Source organism: Polyodon spathula, chromosome 23 (genome assembly GCF_017654505.1).
Source record: "Polyodon spathula isolate WHYD16114869_AA chromosome 23, ASM1765450v1, whole genome shotgun sequence".
In the NCBI taxonomy this organism is placed as follows: domain Eukaryota; kingdom Metazoa; phylum Chordata; class Actinopteri; order Acipenseriformes; family Polyodontidae; genus Polyodon; species Polyodon spathula.
Window position 1 is genome coordinate 20,012,038 of NC_054556.1, and position 8,356 is coordinate 20,020,393.

Genomic DNA, 8,356 nt, shown 5'->3' on the forward strand with positions numbered 1-8,356 from the left:
TTTCTTTCTGTGTTGTGTCTGAAGGCAGTTTTTTGCAGGGTGTAGCCACGTTATTAGGTTACATTGTGATGAACAGGAAATTGACTTTTGACTGCCGAGTTATTGCTTGACCTTAACCCAGTATTCTCAGAACAATGATACAGAGGAAACAACGCAGTGCCAGAAAAAAACAAAAAAAAAACAAATAGGGCATTAATAAAATGTTATACCTGTTTGAAACCCTTTGCATTAGGAAGTTATTATAATACTGGGCATTACCCGGAAGAATCCTTAGCAAGACTACAACCATTACTATCAAATGAATGGAACAGATATGGCACAGTAATACTGTAGCACCCTTGTACACATATGGTTTCATGTTACAACAATGTGGTACCAGATACCAAGATGCCCAGGTAAGTTTCCATTCTACCATTGGCAGCCTTTTCCTATAGTTACCGCTGTGCTACAGTCACTTCTTAGTAGAGAACTATGGCCACGGAAGATCAAAGCCCTTCCATCAGCAAGGGTAATCTTAAAAATGTATGTTGTTAAACATGAATCGCTGGTAGATATTATATCATACCGAGAACAATAAAGATGGATGAGCGTTCCATTTTTCAGCCTGCTGAATGATTAGAACAACCCTGCTTTTATCTGGTGCCTGTCCTTTGTAACATTTCATTTGTATGAAACGAACATGTTTTATATAAAGGTTGGGTGGGTGTGGTGTAGTTATCCACATGACATACTGTTCATTGAATGTAGAAAAGTGAAATGATAAAAAGGTTTGCTGTGCAGCATTGCATTGAGCCCATGGCCCCAATTCTGAGCTTGCTCTCAGATTCATCCTGCACCCTTTATGCTACCTTCTATTGACCAGCCATAGTGAAATATAGTTCCCAAACGCTACTGAATTCAGAACATCCATGATTTGAATAGCATCTGTTGTACAGAAAATAATATTTCAACTGTTCCACCGGGAGACTTTAGCAATTTGAATGATTCTGAGACACTGCAGTGTTAAAGCCTAAACACTGGATTGGTAAGCATATTTCTGGGACAAAGGAAATGGGAATTATTCAGCAAATGGTCAATATATATTCATTTTAAAATGCATCAAAGTCAATGAAACGTCTCCCTAAGGTAGGTTCCACGGTTTTATGTGTATATATCACTGAATTGATACATACATGCCTATTACTATGAACAAAATACAGTAAACAGGAAAATATATTTCAATATATTACAAACATGTTAAAATGATCTGTTATCTTTGTTTTTTTGGATAACTGAACTTCACGTAAGATATGAAACTATGGATACTGAAGCCTCCACAACTTAATATTGTTGCTGACGTTCAGTACTGTTTTCTATACAGTATATCTCAGTTTTTAAAACTCAGATTAGTAAAACGCTCACATTTTATCATTCTATATTTATTTAAGAAATAATTTCCGTGATTCTATACAGTTAATCAGCAGTAACAGCATATCTATAAGATCATATACATAATGTTGGCCAGTAAATTTGTTTTGAAACATTTAAGCCATTTTTGGCTTCACAGATGTCACCATTCTCCTTATTCATAGTCTGATGGATTCAAAACATCAGAACTGCTTACATTCTGCACCCAAGCTGAGCACAGAGTCTCTTTTTAAAATGTACTAATAGCTTAGTAGCAAAATCAAATTATGCACATAAGTATGCTTGCATAGCAGAGGCGGCAGCAAAAACTGAAGTTAGCAACATTGATGCCAGCTCACATTTGCAAATCCACTGTCAATCTGTCATTAAACATGTTATCAAATAATGATAAGTGTGCGCTTCTTGCTTGCACTGGCATGCTTATTTCTGATGCTGATGTGCTGTAATGGGGTAAATGTGCATTAAAATCTGCCTGCTTGGATGCACACAATACATTCTCTATCTGTCTTACTTTGTTTCCCCTGTGGCCCTGGCTAAGCGTTCTGCGTTATGAAGTTGCTGAAAACTAGGAAAAAAAAAAAACTCATTAATTTTAATAAACAGCATTCTCTCATTTTCAAACTACTTATATATGCTGTTTGTGTAAGAAAACCTGTAAGCCCCAACCTCAATATGCCACCCTCTGCACAATGTTTGTTTTTTTAATCATTTTACCTCTACTGTGAAGGAATGCACCATATGTGTTTAGCAGGAATACATGCCTGATTTCACAATGTGAATAGGAATACTGGTGGTACTGTACATCATGAATGGGAATGTAGGTACAGTATTTAAACTACAAAATGATCCAGAGAATTTCCCGCCAAAGGAAAATGGCCCTAATAATGAGCTGGTCTGAATAAAGGTCGACCTGCAGATTGTCGCTATAGTAAGTGGTCTGAAAGCTGGTCTTCAGAAACAGGTCAATCACAAAGAGGGTGTGTGTCTTATTTGTGACTAACTTGTTTCTTTCTCTCTTACCTTTCATGATGTCATTCTCAGTTTTGTCACTTCGCTATTATGTTACTCTGCTAATATACTGTTGTATGTGTTAAGGAGCTTTGACCTGAGTTTAGCAGCAGCCATTGAGTGCTCAGATTGACATTCACCATGAACGCAACACAGGCGAGATCTGAAAAGTGTCTGTTCAGGTTTAAGAATCAGCTCCATGGGATCCCGAGTGGCGCATCCAGTAAAGGCGCTCCATGTGGAGTGCAGGGTGTGCTCTATAGCCTGGTCCATAGTGCTGCCCGGGTAGGGAGGGCTTAGGTCGGCAGGGGAATCCATGGCTCACCGCGCATCAGCAACCCCTGTGGCTGATAGGGCGCTTGCGGTTCTGCGTTGGAGCTGCCACATCTGTGTTGCCCTCTGGCACTGTAGATCTGGTGGCCTCGCTGTGGATCCGCAGTGCGAAAAATGACCAATTGGCAGGAGCATGTTTCGGAGGACGTGTGTTCCAGGCAACAACTAAATTAAATAAAACCAGCTGAATCAAGTAGTTTGTTTTGTATTGCTGCCGATATGCAGTACCTGTGTAAGATACCTTTTCACTAAATGAAGCTGGCATTTATAGACACAGTGCTAATCTAGTCTGTGTTGCATACAGAATGTCAACAATTAAAGATAATCTAAGAACTAGAGCTGGAGAGCTGAATTAATGTAAACGTTCCTTAACAGAGGTCCAGTGGTTAAAGTCCAGGGCTTGTAACCAGAAGGTCACCGTTTCAAATCCCACCTCTGCCACTGACTGACTCACTGTGTGACCCTGAGCAAGTCACTTAAGCTGTTGGGCTCCATCCTGTTAAACTGATGTTAAACTGATAAGGGACTCTACATATAACAAAGTTTCACAGCCTACCTCTGTAAAGTGCTTTGTGATGGTGGTCCACTATGAAATATATAAATATATTAAAGAGGTAAGAAGAAAGATAAGAATGTATGTACAGTCAGGACTCAGATCTCCCTTATCTGCCACTCGCGTTTTAGCGCCCTTGTAATAAGAAAAAAAGAATCCCATTTATACATATATGTAATAAATGAATGCACTTACCTGTCACGCGATTTCCGACTCTGTCACCAGTTTTCTGATATAAGGCTCATCTCTTCAATGTTACAATGTCAATATACTGTCAATTATCCATCACAGTCCGCGTATTTTTATTTATTTTATTGTGCAGTAACACAGCGCTTCCTCCAATTCCACATCACGAAAATGAAGCAAAAACAAAGCGAACGAGACAAGCTTCGGTAATGTAAAACTTAATCATTAAACAGTTTTAGATTGTGTTGCATTTTTTTTTTTTTTAAATCTGTCACATTTAGTTGCTTTTGTGCATTTTCATTTGCATTTCCTATTATGTTTTACGCAGTTGTGTGCATGGGTAACATTTAGATTTTATTTTGATGTTGGGTCATAATGGAATTTTACATACTGCTACAATACGTACCGGATATAAAAGTATGTACTGTACATTCCATGTGTCCAGTTGTCTCTTTTGGCAAGGAATATTTTCAAAATCATATCGTTCTGTATTAAAACACTTGAAAATATAGTACTGTACCAACAAAACCAACTACAGTACATCTAAATGGAAGCCTATTTATTTTCTTACAGTCCTTTCAGACATTGTATCTTTTTTTGTGTTCCCTGAAAAAAGGGCGCCAAAATGAAATAATCAGATATGCGTCACACTCGTTTAATCGACACTGGAGTCACAATTTTATAGGGTAAGCTGTGTGAGTGCTGACTGTATACTCTAGGACAACACATCCTCCTATGCACGCAATATGGAAACATTTTACAACCTTACAAAATATGTTTGGACATTTCCGTTTTTCCAGTTTGCTTGAACAAATGGAGGATTTCTGTTGTGTTGCTTTTAAACTTTAGAAAAGTTTTTTTTTTTTTTTTTTTTTTTTTCAATATAATTTTAAACATAGATATCTCTTATCAGAATCAAGCTCAAATGTATTTTTTGCAGTAGTTGGAGAAAGATGCACCGCGACATGTAGATACCCTGGGGGCTGGATCTGTCACCCATGCATAATGAGTCCAGCAGAGACACAAGCTACACATCACCTCTGCAGACAAACTGTTTATGATTTGTATGAGTTAAGAGAAGATTTGAAAAACCAAAGTGGAGCCAAAACCGCTCTGAGCCATGCATCACCAGTATCAATTTTGATGAAATATGAACAATAAAAAGGTCTACTCTTACTGCTTTTTGCACCTTTTTTTTTACACTATAGTTGTTGAACATGGTACGTCTAATAGAAAACAAAAAAAAAAGTGTTATATTAGACAATATATTTGGTATACACTGGTGTGTACAAAAATATAGTATACACATAACTGCTTTTTATATATTGTAACTGTATAGGACTCATGTATTGTATAATTACCTAAAATATCTCTCTTTTTGTGCTAGCACTATTCAAATGCACTTATGTGCTGGCAACAACAGACACTAACCAGCTCACTAACCAAATTAATAACGCTACAGTTTTATCTCAATTAAACAGCCACCAAAAGGGTTAAATATTTCAGTCTCTGTCATACACTTACATTAGTATGAAAAAAAAGTACCTTTAAGAACACTTGACCTTAAAGACTGGAGTAATGAATCAATTTGTCAATTATTGATACTCGAGCCTCAATTAAACATTCACTGATTGATTAATTGCCCTGGCGCCCTACTTGGAGCCTCATGTATATATTTTATTACTAGCACACGTGTTCAGTTGTATTTGAAAGGTTTCCTGAAGAGGCAAAATCTTAAAAAAAAAAAAAAAAAAACGTTCTTGATGCCTATATTATATTATTTAGTGCACTTGCAGTTTCAAATGTAATCGAGGGTTTTTGTGAAGCATACACATTTTATGAATGCATTGATTATTATTGATTATTGCCTACCTGATTAGGAAATCGATTATTGATTTTATAGTACCAGATGTTTTTTTTTTTTTTTCAGTAATGAACTGAACGGCTGCATGAAATTAAAAAAAAAATTGTCTTTGTCAGCCTATATCAATAAAAGTACACAGTGTAATTCATCTTCAAACACTTTGTTTTTTTAACAGTTACTTCCCAAATTGATTCACATTGTAGGGAGTGACACTAATGTGAATCCAGCTGCTCCCCCTCAGTTTTTATTTCTTTGAAATTCAGACTTCGTTCTTCAGAAGTGTGTTTTGTTTGTCAGGCCTGAGTCTTGGGTGGGGTGGGTTGGAATGCTGGAGCTATACAAGTCCCCAGGGACCTTGAATTTGGCTGCCTGGAACATGTCCTTCCTTCAGGTTTACAGTACACCAACACCTTGAAGGCCAGGCTCATTGTTGACTTAAATAAGAACTTTCTGTTTTTTATACACTGAATACCTTATCTATGTTTCGGTTACCATTTTCTTTCTAAGGAATATTTCAGTGGTATGGGGCAATATCCGCTTGTATATGTTATAAAGATGTGTTATATGATATAAAAGGTAGCATTTAGAAGAAAAGATTATTTTAAAAATATATAATGTATAAATCCCTGAAAGTATTGGCTGCAGTCATGGATTTATAAAGACAACATTTCCTCTAGTCTTCATAGTGTCTGAAGCATTTGATGGTGTAAGGGTGTACAGTTCAAAGACCCTATAGTGAAACGAGGAACCCCACAATAAATTCGGTTGATTGCAACCACACAAAAATACAGACTTTTAAATATTTTTAAAGGTGTCAGTGTTGTTTTTTCTCTGTACCATAAAATTAATATTAGTCAGCATGTATAAAATAATAAAGTATGTATAAATGACAGCTTGCAGGGTTTTTGATGTGGCCATACCTGTCTGTACGATTGTAATTATGTGGGCTCTACCTTCAATCAACTTGAAACCGTAGTGCAAGCACTTCTCACCTGCTGTGTTTGTTTTGATCCCCCATCTAACCCTCCGTCACCTCTGCAACTACATCTCCCTCTGCGGGCAAGTGAAGCTCACTTCCCAGCCATTTAGACCCATTTAGACCAGCAGCGCGGCATCACCTCCTTGAGGACGATTCTTAACGAGCCACAGCAGCATCCCAGGTCAAAAATACAAGACAACCAGAACACAGGCGGTCTATTCTCACACAGACACTGTTCCAATACTCATTCACACTGTACTAGAGTATTCACACTTTACACTGTGCAACTTCTTTTGTTTCAGTCTTTGAGTTATGCAACCTGCAACATATTGTATACCTTAGCACTTGAAGATTTGTAGCTACAAACTTTTTCCATTATCTCATCTCATAATGCTGAGGATGAATGTAATTCTTTTGAGAGCAATTATGTATGTCTTTGCCAGTTGTGTTTGGAAAGCTGGGACATGTACTGTTATAAACGCCTTATCTTTTGGAAAACTGTTTGTAAAGCCCTGCCAAAAATAGTGACGCAAAGTGTAATTTGTATTGCAGACCATGTTGAATTGTAATCCCTGGAATAAGTCTCTTCTACACGATTAACAGAAAGGCAAAGTATTAGTAGAGGTCAGTATGGATATAACTATGACTGCCTACTAATATTACTGCAACACATTAATGTACACACAGCTTGTTTTATTGGAAGCGATTTCAGCTGTAATGGATCTACCATAGGATATATTTGCAAAAATTAGCTTGTCTATTGCCAGATTCTTGTTTTTTCCATGTATATTCAGTCTTTTGCATTTTTTAATGAGCACCTTCTTTTGAGCAACTTCATATAATATTGATTATCTTGTTTAAAGATGGGGCTCTAATTAAACACAGCTGCAAAGTAGGACAATTACCACGAGCAAAATGACATGTATCAGCCCAAATAGGATCAGATGGACAAAAAAAACAAGATACTAATGGAAAAAAACAATAGACAATCTAATTTCTACAAATATTCCCTATGGGAGTTTTACTAAAGTTGAAACAACTTCCATTGTAAATATTTCATTTCTGGCCACCACTAGGCACAATGTCAGTCTTATAGAATCTTGTTTTTTGCACTGTTCCTTTTACAGGGTGTGCATTTTAATTTTTTCACACCTGCCTAAAACTTTTGCACAGTGTGTGTGTGTGTGTGTGTGTGTGTGTGTGTGTGTGTGTGTGTGTGTGTGTGTGTGTTTAGGCAGGTGTGACAAATGCAGTAAAGTAAGAATGCTTTCAAAAATAGACATGTTTATAGTTTATATTTATCAATTAACAAAATGCAAAGTGAGTGAACAGAAGAAAAATCTACATCGAATCAATGTTTGGTATGACCACCCTTTGCCTTCAAACAGCATCAGTTCTTCTAGATACACTTGCACACAGTTTTTGAAGGAACTCGGCAGGTAGGTTGGCCCAAACATACTGGAGAACTAACCACAGTTCTTCTGTGGATTTAGGCAGCTTCGGTTGCTTCTCTCTCTTCATGTAATCCCAGACAGACTCGATGATGTTGAGATCAGGGCTCTGTGGTGGCCACACCATCACTTCCAGGACTCCTTGTTCTTCTTTACGCTGAAGATAGTTCTTAATGACTTTCGCTGTATGTTTGGGGTCGTTGTCATGCTGCAGAATAATTTGGGGCCAATCAGATGCCTCCCTGATGGTATTGCATGATGGATAAGTATCTGCCTGTACTTGTCAGCATTGAGGAGACAATTAATTCTGACCAAATCCCCAACTCCATTTGCATAAATGCAGCCCCAAACTTGCAAGGAACCTCCACCATGCTTCACTGTTGCCTGCAGACACTTGTTCGTGTACCTCTCTCCAGCCCTTCGGTGAACAAACTGCCTTCTGCTAGAGCCAAATATTTCAAATTTTGACTCATCAGTCCAGAGCACCTGCTGCCATTTTTCTGCACCCCAGTTCCTGTGTTTTCGTGCATAGTTGAGTTGCTTGGCCTTGTTTCCACATCTGAGGTATGGCTTTT